This window comes from Dromiciops gliroides, chromosome 2 (assembly GCF_019393635.1).
Source record: "Dromiciops gliroides isolate mDroGli1 chromosome 2, mDroGli1.pri, whole genome shotgun sequence".
NCBI lineage: Eukaryota > Metazoa > Chordata > Mammalia > Microbiotheria > Microbiotheriidae > Dromiciops > Dromiciops gliroides.
In genome coordinates this window covers 314,829,102-314,849,536 of record NC_057862.1, presented here as the reverse complement: position 1 = coordinate 314,849,536, position 20,435 = coordinate 314,829,102, and positions in this window count along the sequence as shown.

Below are 20,435 nucleotides of genomic sequence, written 5' to 3'. Positions count from 1 at the left end.
TTGTTGAGGGAGGAAGGGGAGCAACCTGGAGGTCTGCAGACAATAACTGCCAGGATTCTGATTGGGCAGTAGACGTGGATTACATGAATGTTAAAAAGTGTTTACTGAGTGATGCAGGTTGGGAACCTAAAAATGATGATGAGCATCAAGCAGTATTCCCACTCTCCCACCTCAGCTAGTGAGCCAAGTGTAATAAATGAGGTTTGCATGGTGTATGTTGTGTGACCTCATGTGAGTAACATTATGTTAAAAAATTGAGAAAATTGAGAAATTTTTCCCAGAGGTCAGTAGGTAGACACACACATCATGAAATATGAGATGTAAAGAGCAGAGTCAGATGGGAAGCCTCCTTCATTTCTCTTTTTCCCTCCAAGGGCTTGATATTAGGTAGGAGATGCATAGCAAGAGATGGAAGTCCCACTCCCCATTGACTTTCTTTTTTTTTTTTCTTCTCTCAGAGGACAGGCACAGCTACAGATGAAAGGCCTGCATTCAGAGGGAAGGTCAATTTGTCTCAGACCTAGAAACTTTCCTCATTGAAGAAAACGGGAAATCCAGATGGCACGCAAAGCAGGAGGTGGAGCAGTTGGGGTTTGGACCTATCCCTTGCTGCTTTCCCTCAGTGATGTGTAGAATGAAGTTCTATTCTAATAGAGCATCCATTCAGACAAGTGTTTCAAGTTTACGTAGGCAGTGAAAGAACATGGATAAAGTGGATAATGTAGAAACTTTTACTGCAAGAGTTGGTTGCTTCAATAACTAAAAAAATCAAGTTTAATTGGATACTGTTACAAGTACAGAGAGGTATTCAATGTAGATGAGGGTAATGCAGCTAAATATCCTGTTTTGAAAAAAATAATCAAAGAAGGAATATTCACTGAACAACAAATTTTTAGGTTGATGAAACAAGCTTATTTTAGAAAAATAAGAAAGAAAACAATTCAACATTTATTTAAAGGTTTCTATGGATTGCATAACACTTTTAACGGGAGGTAATACAGAAGGAAATTTGAAGTTAAAACCAATGCTTAAGAAACAAAACAAAAACAAAAAGTAATGCTTGTTTATCTGTCTTACCTTGAAGAGTATAAAGCCATAAATTCCTTAGTTTTTTAGTGGCCAAATAAGAAAGTATAGGTGACTAAATCCATTTATTAAAGATAGGCTTTCAAGCTATTTTAGCCCAACTCTTGAAAAATATTGCAAGGACAGCAATATTGTGTCTAAAATGTTACTGTTTTGGGATAATGCTGCAGGTCATCTACCTATACTTGGTACATTGTATAAGAATGTGAGCATGCAAATTCACCAGATGTGGATAAAATGATTGACAGCTACCTCTATATGTATGAAGAGATAAAGAAAGAGAAGACAGTTCAATCTCTGCTGTTATAATATTTTAAATGACAATGGCATTTTTGTCATATTGTCAGTGTTGGCTTATCTTTAGTACAATATTTAGTAGTTTAATTTTCATTTTTTAAAAATTGCTTTCAATAACTCCATTGATCTTTAATAAACTTGAATCAGAAATATATTTTCCTATCATTTTATTTTTATATTAACATGAAAAACATCATTTCTGAAAAATAAAATCATTTATTATTTACATTGGGATAGAATCGATTACCATATTTTGCCTAGAATTATAATTTCTAACAGTGAAAATTTAAATAATGTGATCAGTTCCTAGGAATTGTTTTTCACACTAATTGGTATGAAATTCTATTTAATCTAGAGGCAATAGGAAGCAAGTAAAGATTTTTTAGTAAAAGGGGGACCTCAAATTCACAGGCCAATAGCTTGCACATACTATTCTTTCCCATTAAAAAAAAACAAAAACAGAGGGGCAATGCCAAGATGGCAGAGGAAAGACATTAAATGAACAGAGCTCCTGATACAATCACCCCCAAAATAGCAATAAAAGAACCCTTGGAGCAGAAAAACACACAAAAATATGGGCTGAGAGTTTTCTCCAGCTATAGACAGATTTCAGGGGGCCATGCTGGGCCACAAATAAAGCCTAACCCCACAATCGGTCTGACACACGAGACACCCCCCCCCCACCCTGAGGAATTTGCCCCAGTGCCTCTGAATCAGCTGCACCACCTTCGTCTTCTGGAACTGAGCGAGCAGTCGTGTTGAACAGCTGGAAGGGGGGAGGGGGAGGAGTAAGTGCAGGGGTACCAGAGGACTGGGGGGAAGGATTTGACTGCCCCACCCCATCAGGGAACCAGGAAGAAATCCTGAGAGGCAAGAGGCCCAGGTGGGGGAGGGGAGCAGGGGAGCACGCTCATCGAAGCTAAAAACCACAGCACAGAAAGCTTTGCTGATTGGTTGTTTAGTAAGTAGGCTTGAGGTTATCTCTGGACTAGAGAACAGGCCAGCTGAGATTAAAACCTGTCCCTCGCTCAAACCAAAACCCCTGGGACCCTCTGAAGCTGGGAACAGGAGTGGTGCCAAGAAGCAGTCCCCCTCACCCCCCAGTGGAGAGTTTAAAATCAAAGAAAAGTGAAGCCAGGAAAGCTGAGAAGCCCAATCAGTCCCAGGGCCATGCTATAGCTCAAACAGTGTGTCCTGAAAGCAGCACCACACTTTAAAAAGGAGTTAGAAGTCAAGAAATAGTAAACCAGGATGAGTAGGCAGAGAAAGCAGAAGACCATTGAAAACTTCTTTGTGGGTAAGGTAGACCACGATACAGCCTCAGAAGAAGAAGATAATAACAGGGTCAAAGGTCCAACATCCATAGCTTCCAAGAAAAATATGAACTAGTCTCAGGTCATGGAAGCTCTCAAAAGGGACTTTGAATGGAATAGAAAATTTGACTTTCAAATACAAAACCCTGGAGAAGCATAAAAAGGTAAACAGGAAAATGACTCCATGAGGAATATTAAAAGATCAAACTGTTTACATTCCTACATGGGAAGATAATACTTCAAACTAATAAGAACTATCTCAGTAAGGAATTCACAGAAGACACAAATCTTAACTGAATATGAAGGGATGACATCTGTAAAGCATTTATGTTTTGTTCTTTGTGGGGTAGACAGGGTGTTGCGTCTTATGTCTGGGGCTGGATTTGGGCTTAGGGCCTCCTGGGTCCAGGGCTGGTGCTTTGTCCACTGTGCCACCTAACTAACCCATGATGACATCTTTAAAATAGGGTTGAGGTGTAGGAGGAATAGACTGGGTGGGAGGGGGGAGGGAGAGATGGACTGGGGAGAGGTAGTTCACATGAAGGAAACAAGGCAAAAGCTTATGGATGGGAGAAGAGGGGCAAGGAGCTGGGGAGTGAGTGAACCTTAATATCATCAGAATTGGCTCAAAGAAGGACTAACATACATACTCAAGTAGGTATAGCAATTTATTTTTGCCCTGAGGGAGGGGAGGAAGGGAAGGGGGGGAAAGGAAGGAGGGAAGGGCAGATTGGGGGAGAGAGCAGTAAAAAGCAAAACACTTTCAAGGAAGGTGAAGATGTTCTGTATAACTGCAAAAGTATGACATATTGAATTGCTTGATCTTATAGGGAGGGTTGAGGAGGGAGGGACGAAGAAAAATTTAGAACACAAAATTAGCTCAAGGACCATGATCTCATTGGAGTGGGCTCATGGAGGGAATAGATTTCATACCCAATTGGAAGGAGTAATCTATTTAACCCTGCAGGAAAGTAGGAGGGGAGGAGGATAAGGAAGGAAGGGTGAAAAAAGGGAGTGCAGAGTGGGGGAGAGGATAGTCAGAAGTAAAACACTTTTGAGGAGGAATAGGTAAAAAGAAGATAGAGCAAATGTCATGGGAAGGGAGTGGGATGGAGGGAAATAGTTATGATGATTGATTATAATGGCAAAACGTATGGTACCTACTTTGCTGGGCTTTTATGAAGAAAATGCTCTGTCAAAGCTTAAGGTACTATATACAGGTTATGATGAACAGGATACTATCAGAAAAGACCTACATGAACCGAATCAGAGTGAAATGTACTGTATACAAAATAACAACAATAGTGGGGGATGATCTGCTGGGAAGCATGTGGCTGTTTTCAGCAAGGCAATGATCCAATTTATCCCTGAAGGACTTATGAAGATTGCAGCCCATCTGCAGAGAAAGAACTAATAGTATCTGCAAACAGATGGAAACACATTTTTAATATTTTTACTTTTCCTCTTTGACAATTCCTTAATCTGAAGTTTTGTTTTGTTTTGTTTTGTTGGTTTGCTGTTGTTTTTTTTTTCACTATTTTCTCTCACAACTTGCTAATATGGGAATTTTTCCATGACTACTCTTGTATAAATTATTTTGAATTGCTTGAGTTCTTGTGGGTGGGGGTGGAAGTGGAAGGAGGAAGAGAAGTTGGAAGACAAAGTTTTGAAAAATTGATGTTAAAATTTGTTTTTACATATATTTTGGAAAATAAAAATAAAGGAGGCTGGAGTACATGAAAAAAAACATCCCAAACAAAACAATATTATTAAAAAGAAATAGGACAATGTTGTCTTTCCCCTAGTTTTGTGGTACTTCATAATCTGTCCCCCATAACCTAAGTTGTTTAAAATTAACCTCATATCAAACTAAATAAAGGCAACCGAATGATCTGTTACCATCTCTCTATTTATTTAATATTTCACCTTCCTGTTCTCTTTCTGTTCCAAGATCATTTTATTTGGAAGAAGAAAAAAAAATTGATAGTTGAGTTGTCTTATTTTTGTTGACTTTTATGAATATCCCATTACCCAAAGGAAAAAGTAGATTACTTCTTTGATTTATAATTATACAAATATCAAAATAGAGCTTATAAAATGTTGATTACTTTCTGTTATCCTTGGTATTAACTACCAGAATCCACCCACTCTAATCTTTGGCATATCTAATGCAATTTTTCTAGGCCTAAACCCCTATTTTTTGTTTAATTCACCATCTTTTACTTTCCATTGTTTCCATGCTATTTATGTGTCTTCTTAAAATCAAAAAGAAAAGAAAAGAAAAACTTGTTAGTGAGTTTCCTCTGCATCCATATCAATGCCTTAAGATGGATTTCCCTCCTTTATTTCTGTGAAGGAACTTCTGCGTACATGTTTATAGAATTTCATTCTTGTGAGCTTCCTATGGCTCTTGGGTTGTCAGGCCATTGGATCCCATGAGATTCTCCCTATTTCTAACTGAACCCTTTGAAATCTACTTCTTTTAAATCTAGGGTGTGTCAGACTATACATGGGTTATCTCTTTTGTCACAAATTCTAAGATGGAATGATAACTTCCTCCCAAAGTTCCTATCCTTTCTACTCTAGCCCCAGTATTTTCCCCAACAATTTGTCAGAATGAGTTCCAGAACAACATTTCTCTTTATTACTGTGGATGTAAGGGACACACATAGATGATGACACCTTCTGAAGAATGAAATTACTATTAAGACATTTGAAGAATTTTTTTATATTCTCTATTTTTTTTTTTGGTGAGGCAATGGGGGTTAAGTGACTTGCCCAGGTTCACACCGCTAGTAAGTGTTAAGTGTCTGATGCCTGATTTGATCTCAGGTCCTCCTGAATCCAGGGCCAGTGCTCTATCCACTGCACGACCTAGCTGCCCCCTTTATTCTCTATTTTTGACAGAGTGAAATTCATCAAATGTCTAGGCAAATGAATTTCCTCATAGAATCTGGATTGCACCTCTTGGCTAGGATTGAGATCTATTTATCAACCTTCATATCTACTTCTCCCTTTTGTCCAGGTGATATATATCTCATTCCATGGACAAAACTGTTTTACTTTCTGAATTCATTTATTTAACTTACCAAAAGAATTTCCACTGCAATTCCTGCTCAAGTTCCTGGATTTTCTGTAGTTCTACATGACTACATATTTTGTAAATAGAATACCCTGTTCCATACTCTCCCTTTGGCTTAACAACCACCACCCCCCCCCCCCCCGGCCTTGTATGATGCATACCCTTCCCAAGCCATATTCCAAGCATTGATCTCATTCTTCCAATCTCAATGAGTCATATGAGAATAAATTTGTTAGAATACATTATTCCACTTTATTTTTACCCACACTTATTGCATTTCTGTATAAACTAAAACCATAGGTTTTATTGCTAGCTCTCTTCTTAGATAATATGTATTGTTAATTATTGCTCCTCTCTGCTGATATCCTTCTTCTTAAGTTATAACTGTTATTTTCTGTGATATCTGCCTTGGGAGAAATATATGGACAATTTTATGCCTCCCTGTCAATTTTTACTTTAAATTCCTCTTGACCACATTTGCATTCCATCCGCATCCAAAATTTTATCATTCCTAAATCTTTATCCATGGTCCATAAATCCAAGTCCCATCTCCAGACACAATATTCTTATGCTATTCGCTCCCTAATTTTAGCCTTCTCTTCTCAAACCTTCACCTTTAATATTGTGGCTATCATAAAAATGTAATCTCTGCCTTTAAAATCTTCTGTTGCTGTTGTTGTTGTTGTTTTCAAGGAGGTAGACAGAGATGATAGAGAAAATTCAATGAGAGTTAGATGATAGAAATAGAAAAAGAGAATGACAGAGATATCTAAATTTGTGTTTATATACCTACTCAGGATTGCCTCAACTAGGCATGATGTTGAGGTAAATATTTTTATGGACCCTTGTTTATATAATCTGATTAAAAATGTATCATAAGTCCCATGGTCCTATATGAGGCATAGTGATTATCAGTGAAGATTTAGAATAAAGGCTAGAGAAGATGGACATATGGTTTGTTTATTGCAAGTGAAGATTCTTACTATTGTTCACGTGGGTTGCTGAGGCTTCGAGCTTCTAGTGTTAGCAGGGAGGTAGGTAGCCTGATTGAATGATGCCTTTTCTCTAATGTGTAAGCCTCTCAGATGCAGTGCTTAGATTCCAGGATTACTGTCAGCAGATGGAAAGGTCTGCAAGGCATTCAGACAGAATGTAGGGTCCATCCTAGTCATGTCCTCCACCCCAGAAAAAAATCTGGGGAAGTGGAGTAGGGACCAATTGAAGCTAGAGAATTCTCCCCTCACAACAGGGTTTAGAAAAGGTGGTGAAAGTCAGTGTAGAAACTAAAAGTAACTATAGAGGCCATCCCCTAAAGTCCAAGTCAAAAAACCCAGGGAAGCTTGGATATCTAGGGACTTCTTCTTTTAGGTGCCTGTAAGACAGGAGCACTGGGTTCAAGGCTAAGATGAAGCATGTCCTAAGAATAAAATCTTGATTTTTGGTTAGTGGCAATATCCTTGTCGGAGGTGGATCATATTTCCTAGAGATATTGGGGCTCTGAGAAACTGCTGTGTTCCTACAATGCTGGTAGGTTCTAAATAGAGGGGTAGAGTATGGGCTTTGCTTGAGTAGGTGTGAAGATGATGCCTCTATATATACCTACATCTATAGATATAGAAATATGTATGAGGCAAATACCAATTAAGATCAGTACATATTGGAAATCTTGAAAATTTTCTCCTTGTAAATCTTAGTAAATTTTTTCTCTGTCTCTCTCTGTCTCTCTGTCTCTCTCTTTCTGTTTCTCTGTCTCTCTGTCTCTCTGTCTCTCTCTCTCTCTCTCATTTTTATTTCATTAAATATTTCCCAATTACATGGAAAATAAGAATTGTGAGTTCCAAACTTTCTTTGTTCCAATTTTCCAACCTCCTTGAGAAGGAAATTTGAAATTGATTATATATATATATATATATATATATATATATATATATATATATATATATATATATATACAAAGTCATGTAAAACATGTTTCCATACTAGCTATTCTGAAAAAGGGAACATTAAAATTTTTTAAAATTAAAAATTAAAATAGTATGCTTAAATCTACTTTAAAAATTTATCAGTTTTCTCTCTGGAGATAGATAGCATGAGTCTTTTGGATCATTGTCTTGATCAAAATACCTAAGTCTTTTGCAGTTGATCATCCTTTCCATATAGCTGCTACTGTGCACAATATTGCTCTGGCTCTTTTCACTTCCCTTTGAAACAGTTCATATAGGTCTTCCCAGATTTTCTGAAATCATTGTTTTCATAATTTATTATACCATATTAGTATTACATCACAGTCATATAACCCAAGTCATTCAGCCATTTCCCAATTAATGGCCCTTCCCTTTATTTCCAATCCTTTGCTGCCACAAAAATAATTACTATAGGGTAAGCTAGGTGGTACAGTGGATAAAGTGATGGCCCTGGATTCAGGAGGACCTGGGTTCAAATCTGTCCTCAGACACATGACACTTACTATCTGTGTGACCCTGGGAAAGTCATTTAACCCTCATTGCCTGACCAAAAAAACAAAAACAAAAAACAATAATTACTATAAATATTTTTGTACAAATAGATCCTTTTTGCTTTTCCTTAATCTCTTTGGTATATATACATAGTAGTAGTACTGCTGGGTTAAAGGATATGCATAGCTTTGTTTGGACACTGTTTTAAATAATTTTTCAGAACAATTGGACTATTTTACAACTCAAAGAGAAAATTAATGCCAGAATTTTTCTACATTCCCTCCAACATTTGTCATTTTCCTTTTCTGTCATATTACTTAATCTGATAGGTATAAGGTGGTATCTCAAAGTCATTGTCATTTGCATTTCTCTAATCAATAATAATTTAAAGCAATTATTTGTTTGACTATGGATAGCTTGGATTTATTTTTCTAAAATCATCCTGTTCATATGCTTTGATCATTTTTCAAGTGAATAGCTCTTATTTTTATAAATTTGATTTGCTTGCCTATATATTTGAGAAATGAGTCTTTATCAGAGAAGCTTGTCATTCTTTTTTTTCTGTTTGCTTTCTAATTTTGGTTCTATTAGTTTTATTTATGCAAATGCTTTTTAATTTATTCTAAGCAAAATTGTCTGTTTTACTTGCTTCAATATCTTCTATCTTTTCTTTGGCCATAAATTCTTCCCTTATCCATAGATCTGAGAGATCTATTTTTTTTTTCATTCTCACCTAATTTATTTATGACATCAGCTTTTATAACTAAATTGTTTACTTATTTTGACCTTATGTTGGTATAAGGTACAAAATGTTCATCTCTGTCTAGTTTATGACAAAATTCCTTTCCAGTTCCCAGCAATTTTTGTCAAATTTTGAGTTATTGTCCCTAAACTTGCACCTTTGGGATCCTCAAACTAATCTTCATTTACTACTGTATTTTATTCACCTATCTAGCACTCTATCCACCACTCTTTTTCTTTGCCAGTACAAGATTGTTTTCATGTTAACTTCTTTGTAATACAGTTTGAAATCTGATATAGCTAGGTGACCTTATTTCTTTTTTTCCAGACAATATTTGGATTTTATTCAAGAAAATGCAATCCCTGGCTCAAACTGGGTATGAGATAGAATCAGAATAATGTAGAACAAAACCCAAAAACATAATATGCTAATGGTAAAGCTGAATCACCCCCCATGTCTCAAAAGAACAATCACAATGTCAGAGAATCTCTAACTTGCAAACAACCAACGAGGCAATCTATTTCAACCCATATTTAAATGCTTCATGACTTCAGATCACCAGCTATTTCTAATAGAATAATTTAAATACTTCATAGGACCATCAAAAACAAGTTGGTCGGGAGCAGCTAGGTGGCGCAGTGGATAGAGCACCAGCCTTGGAGTCAGGAATACCTGAGCTCAAATCTGGCCTCAGACACTTAACATTTACTAGCTGTGTGACCCTGGGCAAGTCACTTAACCCCAATTGCCTCACTAAAAAAACAAAACAAAACAAAACAAATAAACAAACAAACAAAAAAAACCAAGTTGGTCGGGGCAGCTAGGTGGCACAGCGGATAAAACACTGACCCTGGATTCAGGAGGACCTGAGTTCAAATCTGGCGTCAGACACTTGACACGTAGTAGCTATGTGATCCTGAGCAAGTCACTTAACCCCCATTGCCCAGCACAAAACAAAACAAACAAACACAAATAAAAACAAGTTGGTCATGGTCCATTGGCATAACTTTTAAGAATACAGATTCACCTTCTTGAAACAATACTTTTAAAAGAAGAGCTTTAGGGTTGACAAAGTCCATTCCATAGTTAGAAATCCCCTAGATAATTTCCTGACAAATGGTCATTCACCTTTTACTTGAAATTCTCATGTTAAGGCAAATTCACTACCTTCTAGAACAATCAATTACACTCTTAGTTCTAATTTCATGTGTATATTTTAAATAAACTTAGTTTAAGGAAGTTTCTCCTTATGTGAAAATGAAATCTGGCTTAGCACATTCTATGTACTGCCAATTTTTTTTCTTAATTTTTTTCATTTTATTTAGAATTTTACTTTTTCCAAAATTACATGTAGAAACAAATTTTAACAACCATTTTTAAATCTTTGTTTTCCAAATTCTCTTCCTCCCTCCCTCCTTACTCCCCCTTAAGAACTCAGGCAATTCAGTACGTTATACGTGTATAGTCATGTAAAATATTTACACATTTGTCAGGTTGTGAAAGAAAACAGACAAAAAAACTTTAGAAAAAAGGAACTATCAAAAAAACCATGCTTCAATCTGTATTCAGATACCATCAGTTCTTTCTCTATAGACTGATTACATTTTTCATAAGTCCTTCAGAATTGTCTGGGATTGGGGCGGAGCCAAGATGGCAGAGAGGAAGCAGCAAGCTGCCTGAGCTCTGCTTCTGTTCCCTCAAAAAGAACATTAAATCAAGCCTCTGGACAGATTCTGAAACTACAGAACCTGCAAAGAGACAGACAGAGTCTTCCAACCAGAGATAATTTAGTGCCCCCAGAGCAGACCTCAACTTAAAAAATAAATAAACAGCCTGCAATAATGAGTAAGAAGCAAAAAAGAGCCCTCTCCATTGAGAGCTTCTGTATCAATGGGGAAGAAGCCAACAAAAACTCAGATGAGGACAATAGCCTCAAATTGCCTACATGTGAAGCCTCATGAGGGAAGGTGAATTGGTCTCAAGAACAAAAAGCCTTCCTAGAAGAGCTCAAAAAGGATTTTAAAAATCAATTGAGAGAGGTAGAAGAAAAAATGGGGAGAGAAATGAAAGCAAAATGAGAAAACTATGAAAAAAGAATCAGCAGCTAGGTAAAGGAAACACAAAAATTGACTGGCCAAATGGAAAAAAAAGAGCATAATTTCACTGAAGAAAACAATGCCTTAAAAAATTCATTTGGTCAAATGGAAAAAAAGGTGCATAATCTCACTGAAGAAAACAATGCCTTAAAAATTAAAATTGGTCAGTTGAAAGATAAGGAATCCATGAGACACCAGGTATCAGTCAAACAGAAACAAAAGAATGAAAAAATATAAGAAAACGTGAAATATCTCATTGGAAAGACAACTGATCTGGAAAACAGATCGAGGAGAGACAATTTGAGAATCATTGGTCTGCCTGAAATCCATTACCAGAAAAAGAATCTAGACACCATATTCCAGGAAATTATTAAGGAGAACTGCCCTGATATCATAGAATCAGAGGATAAAATCATCATTGAAAGAATCCACCGATCACCTCCTGAAGAAGAACCCAAAAGGAAAACTCCAAGGAATATTGTAGCCAAATTCCAGAATTATCAGGTGAAAGAGAAAATACTCCAAGCAGCCAGAAAGAAGCAATTTAAATATCATGGAGCCACAGTCAGAATTGCTCAGGACCTGGCAGCTTCAACATAAAAGGACCGCAAGGTTTGGAATATGATATTCCGGAAGGCAAAGGAGCTTGGATTGCAGCCAAGAATCTATTACACAGCAAAAATGTGCATTCTCTTTCAGGGGAAAAGATGGACATTTAATGACATTGGAGACTTTCAATCTTTCCTGATGAAAAGACCAGAACTGAACAGAAAATTTGATCTCAACATACAAGACTCAAGAGAAGTTTAAAAAGGTAAACAGAGGGGAAAAAAAAGATTACTCAATTAGGTTAAACTGCTTATATCCCTACATGGGAAGATAATACTCATAACTCTTAAGAACTGTAAATGTATTTGGGCAGAGAGAAGGAGTTTACACAGAGGGTATAAATATAAATTGTCTTTGATGTGATGATACAAAAAAAATTAAGGGGTTAAAAAGGGAGTCTAAGGGGAGGAAAGGAAAGGGGAGGTGGAAGGGAATGAATTATATCATATGAAGACGTGAAAAAAAAACCCGATTACAATAGAGGGGAAGAAAGGAGGGGGGAACATTGTTTCAACCCTAATCTCATTAGATTTGATTCAAAGAGGGAATAACTTATATGTTCATTGGGATAAATAAACTTAGCGCATTCTTTAGGGAAGCAAAAGGGGAAGGGAGAGGGGGGACTGATAGAAAGGAGGACAAAAGCAAGGGAGAAAAGGGTAAAGAAAAGAGAGGGGGGTGACAAAAAGGGAGGGCAGATTGGGGGAGGCAGGGGTAAGAAGTAAAACTTCGGTGAGGAGGAATAGGGTGAAAGAAGGGGGGAAAAGTACAAAGGGGGTAAATAAAATGGAGGGGAATAGACAGTCAGTAATAATAACTGTGAATGTGAATGGGAAGAACTCTGCTATAAAATGGAAGCAAATTGCAGAGTGGATTAAAAAACAGAATCATACAATATGCTGTTTATAAGAAACACATTTGAAGCAGAGAGATACACACAGAGTAAAGGTAAAAGGCTGGAACAGAATATATTATGCTTCAGCTAAAGTAAAAAAAGCAGGGGTAGCAATCCTTATCTCAGACAAAGCACAGGCAAAAATAGATCTCATTAAAAGACATAAGGAAGGAAACTACATCTTGCTAAAAGGTTCTATAGATAATGAAGTAATATCAATATTAAATATGTATGTGCCAAGTGGTATAGCATCCAAGTTCTTAGAGGAGAAGTTAAATGAGTTACAAGAGGAATTAGACAGTAATACTATACTAGTGGGGGATCTGAATCCCCCCCTCTTTTAGATAAATCTAGCCAAAAAATAAATAAGAAAGAAGTGAAAGACATGAATAAATTACTAGAAAAGTTAGACATGAAAGATGTCTGGAGAAAATTGAATGGGGATAGAAAGGAATATACCTTTTTTCAGCAGTACATGGAACATTTTCGAAAATTGACCATGTATTAGGGCACAAAAACATCATAGTCAAATGTAGAAAGGCAGAAATAGTAAATGCATCCTTTTCAGATCATGATGCAATAAAAATTACATGTAAGAAAGAGCCAGGGAAAAGGAGAATGAAAATTAATTGGAAACTAAATAATATCATTCTAATGAATGAATGGCCCAAACAACAAATCATAGAAACAATCAATAACTATATCCAAGAGAATGACAATAATGAGACAACATACCAAAACTATGGGATGCAGCCGAAGCAGTGCTTAGGGGAAAGTTTATAGCTCTAAATGCTTACATGAATAAAAAAGAGAAAGAGGAGATTAATGAATTGGCCATGCAACTTAAAAAGCTAGAAAAAGAACAAATTAGAAATCCCCAATTAGATACTAAACTAGAGATCCTGAAACTTAAAGGAGAAATTAATAAGATTGAAAGCAAAAAAATTATAGAATTAATCAATAAAACTAAGAGCTGGTTTTATGAAAAAACCTATAACATAGATAAAATATTGGTTAATTTAATTAAAAAAAAAGAAAGAAGAAAACCAAATCACCAGCATCAAAAATGAAAAGGATGATGCTACCACCAATGAAGTGGAAATTAAATCAATAATTAGGAATTATTCTGCCCAACTGTATGCCAATAAATTTGGCAATCTAAATGAAATGGATGAATATTTACAAAAATACAAACTGCCCAGGTTAACTGAAGAGGAAATAAAATTCTTAAATAAACCCATATTAGAAAAAGAAAGTGAACAAGCCATTAATGAACTCCCTAACAAAAAAATCCCCAGGGCCAGATGGGTTTACAGGTGAATTTTACCAAACATTTAAAAAACAATTAATTCCACTATTATACAAATTATTTGGAAAAATAGGTGAAGAAGGAGTTCTACCAAATTCGTTTTATAACACAAATATGGTGGTGATACCAAAACCAGGCAAAGCAAAAACAGAGAAAGAAAATTATAGACCAATTTCCCTAATGAATCTTGATGCTAAAATCTTAAATAAGATATTAGCAAGGAGATTACAGCAAGTGATCACCAGGATAATACACTATGACCAGGTGGGATTTATACCAGGAATGCAGGGCTGGTTCAACATTAGGAAAACTACTAACATAATCAACCACATCAATAAGAAAACCATCCAGAATCATATGATTATCTCAATAGATGCAGAGAAAGCTTTTGACAAAATACAACACCCATTCCTAATAAAAACACTAGAGAGTTTAGGAATAGGTGGAGCTTTCCTTAAAATAATAAACAGTATCTACCTAAAGCCATCAGCAAGTATTATATGCAATGGAGATAAATTAGAGGCCTTCCCAATAAGATCAGGGGTGAAACAGGGATGTCCATTATCACCCCTATTATTTAATATTGTCCTAGAAATGTTAGCTTTAGCAATCAGAGAAGAGAAGGGAATTAAAGGAATTAGAATAGGCAAGGAGGAAACAAAACTATCACTCTTTGCAGATGATATGATTGTATACTTAAGGAATGCTAGAGAATCTACTAAAAAATTACTTGAAACAATTAACAACTTTATCAAAGTAGCAGGATATAAAATAAATCCACATAAATCATCAGCATTTCTATACATGACCAACAAAGTCCAGCAGCAAGAGATAGAAAGAGAAATTCCATTTAAAGTAACAGTATGTAATATAAAATACTTGGGAGTCTACTTGCCAAGACAAACCCAGGAACTCTATGAACACAACTACCAAACACTCTTCACACAAATCAAATAAGATCTAAATAATTGGAAAGATATCAATTGCTCATGGATAGCAGAGCTAATATAGTAAAAATGACAATTCTACCTAAATTAATTTACTTATTCAGTGCCATACCAATCAAACTACCTGAAAATCATTTTATAGATCTAGAAAAAATAATAACAAAATTCATCTGGAAAAACAAAAAATCAAGAATATCCAGGGACATAATGAAAAAAAATTCACAGGAAGGTGGGTTAGCAGTACCAAACCTGGAGCTTTACTATAAAGTAGCATTCATCAAAACTATCTGGTACTGGCTAAAAAATAGAGTGGTAGATCAATGGAATAGGCTAGGCACAGGAAATGCAGTAGCAAATGACACTAGTAATGTAGTATTTGATAAACCCAAAGACTCCAGCTTCTGGGATAGGAACTCAGTATTTGACAAAAAGTGCTGGCAAAATTGGAAGATAGTATGGCAGAAATTAGGCATAGACCAACATCTTACACCTTATACTAAAATAAGGTCAAAATGGATACACGATTTAGACATAAGAGGCGATACCATAGGTAAATTAGGAGAGAAAGGAATAGTCTACCTATCAGATCTTTGGAAAGGAAAACAGTTTATGACCAAACAAGAGATATAGAATTATAAAATGCAAAATGGATGATTTCGATTACATCAAATTAAAAAAAATTTGTACAAACAGAAGCAAGGCATCCAAAATTAGAAGGGAGGCAGAAAGCTGGGAAACAATTTTTGTGGCCAGTACTTCTGATAAAGGCCTCATCTCTAAAATATATAGGGAACTAAATCAAATTTATAAGAATCCTAGTCATTCCCCAATTGAGAAATGGTCAAAAGATATGAACAGGCAGTTTTCTGATGAAGAAACCAAAGCTATCTATTCCCATATGAAAAAATGTTCTACATCTCTAATGATTAGAGAGGTGCAAATTAAAACAACTCTGAGGTACCACCTGACACCTATCAGATTGGCTAAAATGACAAAAAAGGAAAATAATAAATGTTGGAGAAGCTGTGGGAAAATTGGAACATTAATGTATTGTTGGTGGAGCTGTGAACTGATCCAACCATTGTGGAGAGCAATTTGGAATTATGCCCAAAGGGCGATAAAGCTGTGCATACCCTTTGACCCAGCAATACCACTTTTAGGTCTTTTTTCCAAAGAAATCATGGAAAGGGGAAAGGGACCCACATGTACAAAAATATTTATAGCTGCTCTTTATGTGGTGGCAAGGAATTGGAATTTGAGGTGATGCCCATCTATTGGGGACTGGCTGGACAAGTTGTGGTATATGAATACAATGGAATACTATTGTGCTGTAAGAAATGATGATGTGGTAAAAAATATGAAAGTTTTTAACAGTCGGTTAGGATAACTGAAAGACGCCAGTTTTTGAAGGACCACCCTTTTGGGGAGGAGACGAACAGTCCGCCTGCTGCGCACGTCAGACTGCCTGTGGCGCACTCGACTTGCGGGGTGGAGAGAACGGAAGTGAGGCTTTTTCCTGCTTGGCTGGACTCCTGACAGCTCGGCACAGACGGTCTCTCTCCAAAGGTGGCCTTTTCGGTTTGGTGAGTTTTTATAAGGAATATAGACTAAGCTTAGACTTAAGACGATTTGTATTGTGTTTCTACTTTCCTATCCTTTTAATCAACATCACCTTGTGACTACCATAACAATAAATAAAAGGTCTATCTAGAAAACCAAAAGCTTCTTCCATTTACTAGTCTGGGAGATAAATTAAGGGAAAGGTTAAGTAGGGGAGATTTATGATCTAATATCCAATTTTAAATCTCACAATGAGCAGGAGGAGTTCAGAGAAACCTGGAGGGTCTTGCATGGGCTGATGATGAGTGAGATGAGCAGAACCAGAAGAACATTGTACACAGTATCATCAACATTGAGTGTTGATCTACTGTGATGGACTATATTCTTCTCACCAATGCAATGGTACAGAAGAGTTCCAGGGAACTCATGATAGAAGAGGATCTCCAAATCCAAGAGAAAAAAAAAGAACTGTGGAGTATAGATGCTGAATAAAACATACTATTTCTTTTGTTTTTGGTGCTGATGTTTTTTCTATTTTGAGGATTTTCATCATTGCTCTGATTTTTCTCTTATAACATGACTAATGCAAAAATAGGATTAATGTTATTATGTGTGTTTGTGTGTGGTGTGTATAACCTATATCAGATTGCCTGCTGTCTAGGGGAGGGAGGAGGGATGGGAGGGAGGGAGAAAAATCTGAAGTTGGAAAGCTTGTATAAACAAAAGTTGAGAACTATCTTCACATGTAAAGGAAAAAATTAATTAATTAAATTAATTTTTAAAAAGAATCATCTTGGATCATTATATTGCTGAAAATATCTAAGTCATTCACAGCAGATCATTTTACAATATTGCTATTATTTAGTATACAGTACATTTCACTCATGTAACATTTTCCAGGTTTTTCTGATACCATCCTGTTCATCATTTATTATAGCAGAATAGTATTCCATCACAAATTCATCCCACAATTTGTTCAACTATTCCCCAATTATTTCACATTTTTCACATTATTTCACATTTAAAATTCTTTTGCTGTTTTTTAACTTCATTTTAAACAATTTTATTTAAAGTTTTGAGTTCCAAATTATATTCCTTTCTGTGTCCCTCCCAACTATCCTCCCTGAGATAGCAAGCAATCAGGTATGTTGTACATATGCAATTATGCAAAAGATTTTCCTATTACTTATTTTGTACAAGAAGACAAAAGAAATAAATGAAAAATTAAAGAAAGTGAAAAATGGCATACTTCAGCCTCGATTCAATAAATATCAGTTCTTTCTCTGGAGGCAGATGGTATGCTTCATCATTAGTCTTTTGGGATTGTCTTGGATCATTCATTGCATTTCTGAGAATACCTAAGTCATTCATAGTTCCTCAGTTTACTCTATACAATGTTTTCCTGGTTCTGCTAACTTCACTATGCATCAGTTTATGTAAGTCTTTCCAGGCCATTCTGACAACATCCTGATTGTCATTTCTTTCTTTCTTTCTTTCTTTCTTTCTTTCTTTCTTTCTTTCTTTCTTTCTTTCTTTCTTTCTTTCTTTTTTTTTTTTTTGGTGAGGCAATTGGTGTTAAGAGACTTGCCCAGGGTCACACAGCTAGTAAGTGTAAAGTATCTGAGGCTGTATTTGAACTCAGGTCCTCCTGAATCCAAGGCTAGTGCTCTATTCACTGCGCCACCTAGCTGCCCTGCTTGTCATTTCTTGTAATGCAATTATATTCATTTACAATCATATACCATAGCTTGTTTAACCATTCTTCAGTTTATAGGGATCTCCTCAATTTTCAATTCTTACCCAATACAAAAAGACTTGCTATAAACATGTGTACAATTAGATTATTTTCCCCTTTTTCTTGGATATCTTTGAGGCATAAACCTAGCAGTGGTGCTGCTTGATCAAAGGGTATATATAGATTTATATCTCTTTGGATATAGTACCAAATTGCTCTGCAGAATGGTTTGATCAATTCACAACTCTAACAACAATCCATTAGTTTTTTTCTACATCCCCTTCAACATCTAACATTTTCTTTTATTTATTTTTTGGTTATATTAATGACTCTGAAAGTTGTGAGGTGGTATTGCAGAATTATTGGGATTTGCATTTCTCTTATCAGTAGTTATTTAGAGCGTTTTTATATGACTATAGATAACTTTGATTTCTTTGAAAATGCCTGTTAATATCATTTGACCATTTATCAATTGGGGAATGACTTTTATTTTTTTTTTATAAATTTGACGCAGGTTTCTGTACATTTGGGAAAGGAGACCTTTATCAGAGATACTTGTTGCAAAACTCTCCTCCCACCCCACCCCCCCAATTTCTGCTTTCCTTATAGTTTTGGTTGTGCTGGGTTGTTTTTTTGTACAAAAGCTTTTGAATTTTATATAATCAAAAGTATTGATTTTACATTTTGTAATTCTCTCTATATCTTTTTTTGGTCCCAAATTCCTCCCTTATTCATATATCTAACATATAACCTATTCTACTGTCTTAATTTGCTTATAATATCACACTTTATGTATAAATCATGTACCCATTTTCACGTTATCTTGGTATATGAAGTGCGATATTGGTCTATTTCTAGATTCTGTCATACTGTTTTCCAGTTTTACCAACAGGTTTTGTTAAATAATGAATTTTTGTTCCAAAAGCTTGGATCTTTGCTTTTATCATATTCTAAACTACTATAGTCATTTACTATAATGTATTTTTGTAGCTAATCTATTCCACTGATCCCCCACTTTGTTTCTTAGCCAGTACCAGATTGTTTTGATAATTACTGCTTTATAATACAGCTTCAGATCTGGTACTGCTAGACCACCTTCTTTTTGCATTTTTCCTGCATGTTTTTTTTAAAAAGTCAATTACCTTGATATTTTTAACCTTTTGTTTCTCCAGATGAACTTTGTTATTAATTTTTCTACTTCTATACAATAATGTCTTTGGTAGTTTAATTAGAATGGCACTGAATAGGTAAATTAGCTTAGGTAGGATTACAATTTTTATTACATCAGCTTGGCCTACCTATGAGCAATTAATATTACTCCAATTATTTAGATGTCTTTATTTGTGTGAAAAGCATTTTGCAACTGTGTTCATATAATTTCTGGGTTTGTCTTAACAGGCAGACACCCAATTATTTTTAATTGTCTGCAGTTATTTTAAATGGAATTTCTCTTTCAATCTCTTATTACTAGGTGTTGTTAGTATGTAGAAATGGTGATGATTTAGGTGGATTTATTTTATATCCTGCAATTTTGCCACGGTCATTAATTATTTCAACTAGTTTTTTTTTTTTTTGTAGTTGACTATAGCTCTCTAAGTATGTCATCACAGCATCTACAAAAGATGAAATTTTTTTTTCTTCACTGACTATTGTTATTTTTTCAATTATTTGTTTGGTCTTCTTACTGTAGCTAGCATTTCTAGGATAAAACTGAATAGTAGTGGTGATGGACATCCTTGTTTCACTCCTGATCTTATTGGTAGTAACCTCTCCAAGCTCCCAACACGATCACTCCAAAAAACCTCCAAATAACACCATAAAAAAATTTCTGAAGAAGCAGAACCCACAAAAGGATGGTCTGAGATTATTCTCCAGCCAGAGGCTTGCAGTAAAGGTCTGTTGTACCAAGGTGGGAGTGGAACTGAGCCCCATGGTCACAACAACACAGATCCAGCCCCAGGCTAGCACAGCAAAAGAAAGAGACCTCCCAAGCCTCTGAATTAACGGCAGTGGTGGCAATTTCTGGAACTAAGCTCACTATCTGGTGAGAGAGTTGAGTGGTTGGCCAGGGGGAGATTACAGAGGTCTCTGTTGGCACTGAGGAAGAACTCAGTTGGTTTACCCATGCTGGGAACCAGGAAGCAGTATTGAGTGTCAAGCTCAGGTGGTGGAGGGGCTTGTCTGAGCTAGCAACCACAGTGAAACAATTTTGTTTTCAGGTTAAAGAGCAAGTAGGCTTGGGATTATATAAGAATTTGAAAATCAAAATTTTGGAAATCAATGTTAAAATTTGTACATTTAAGGTGGG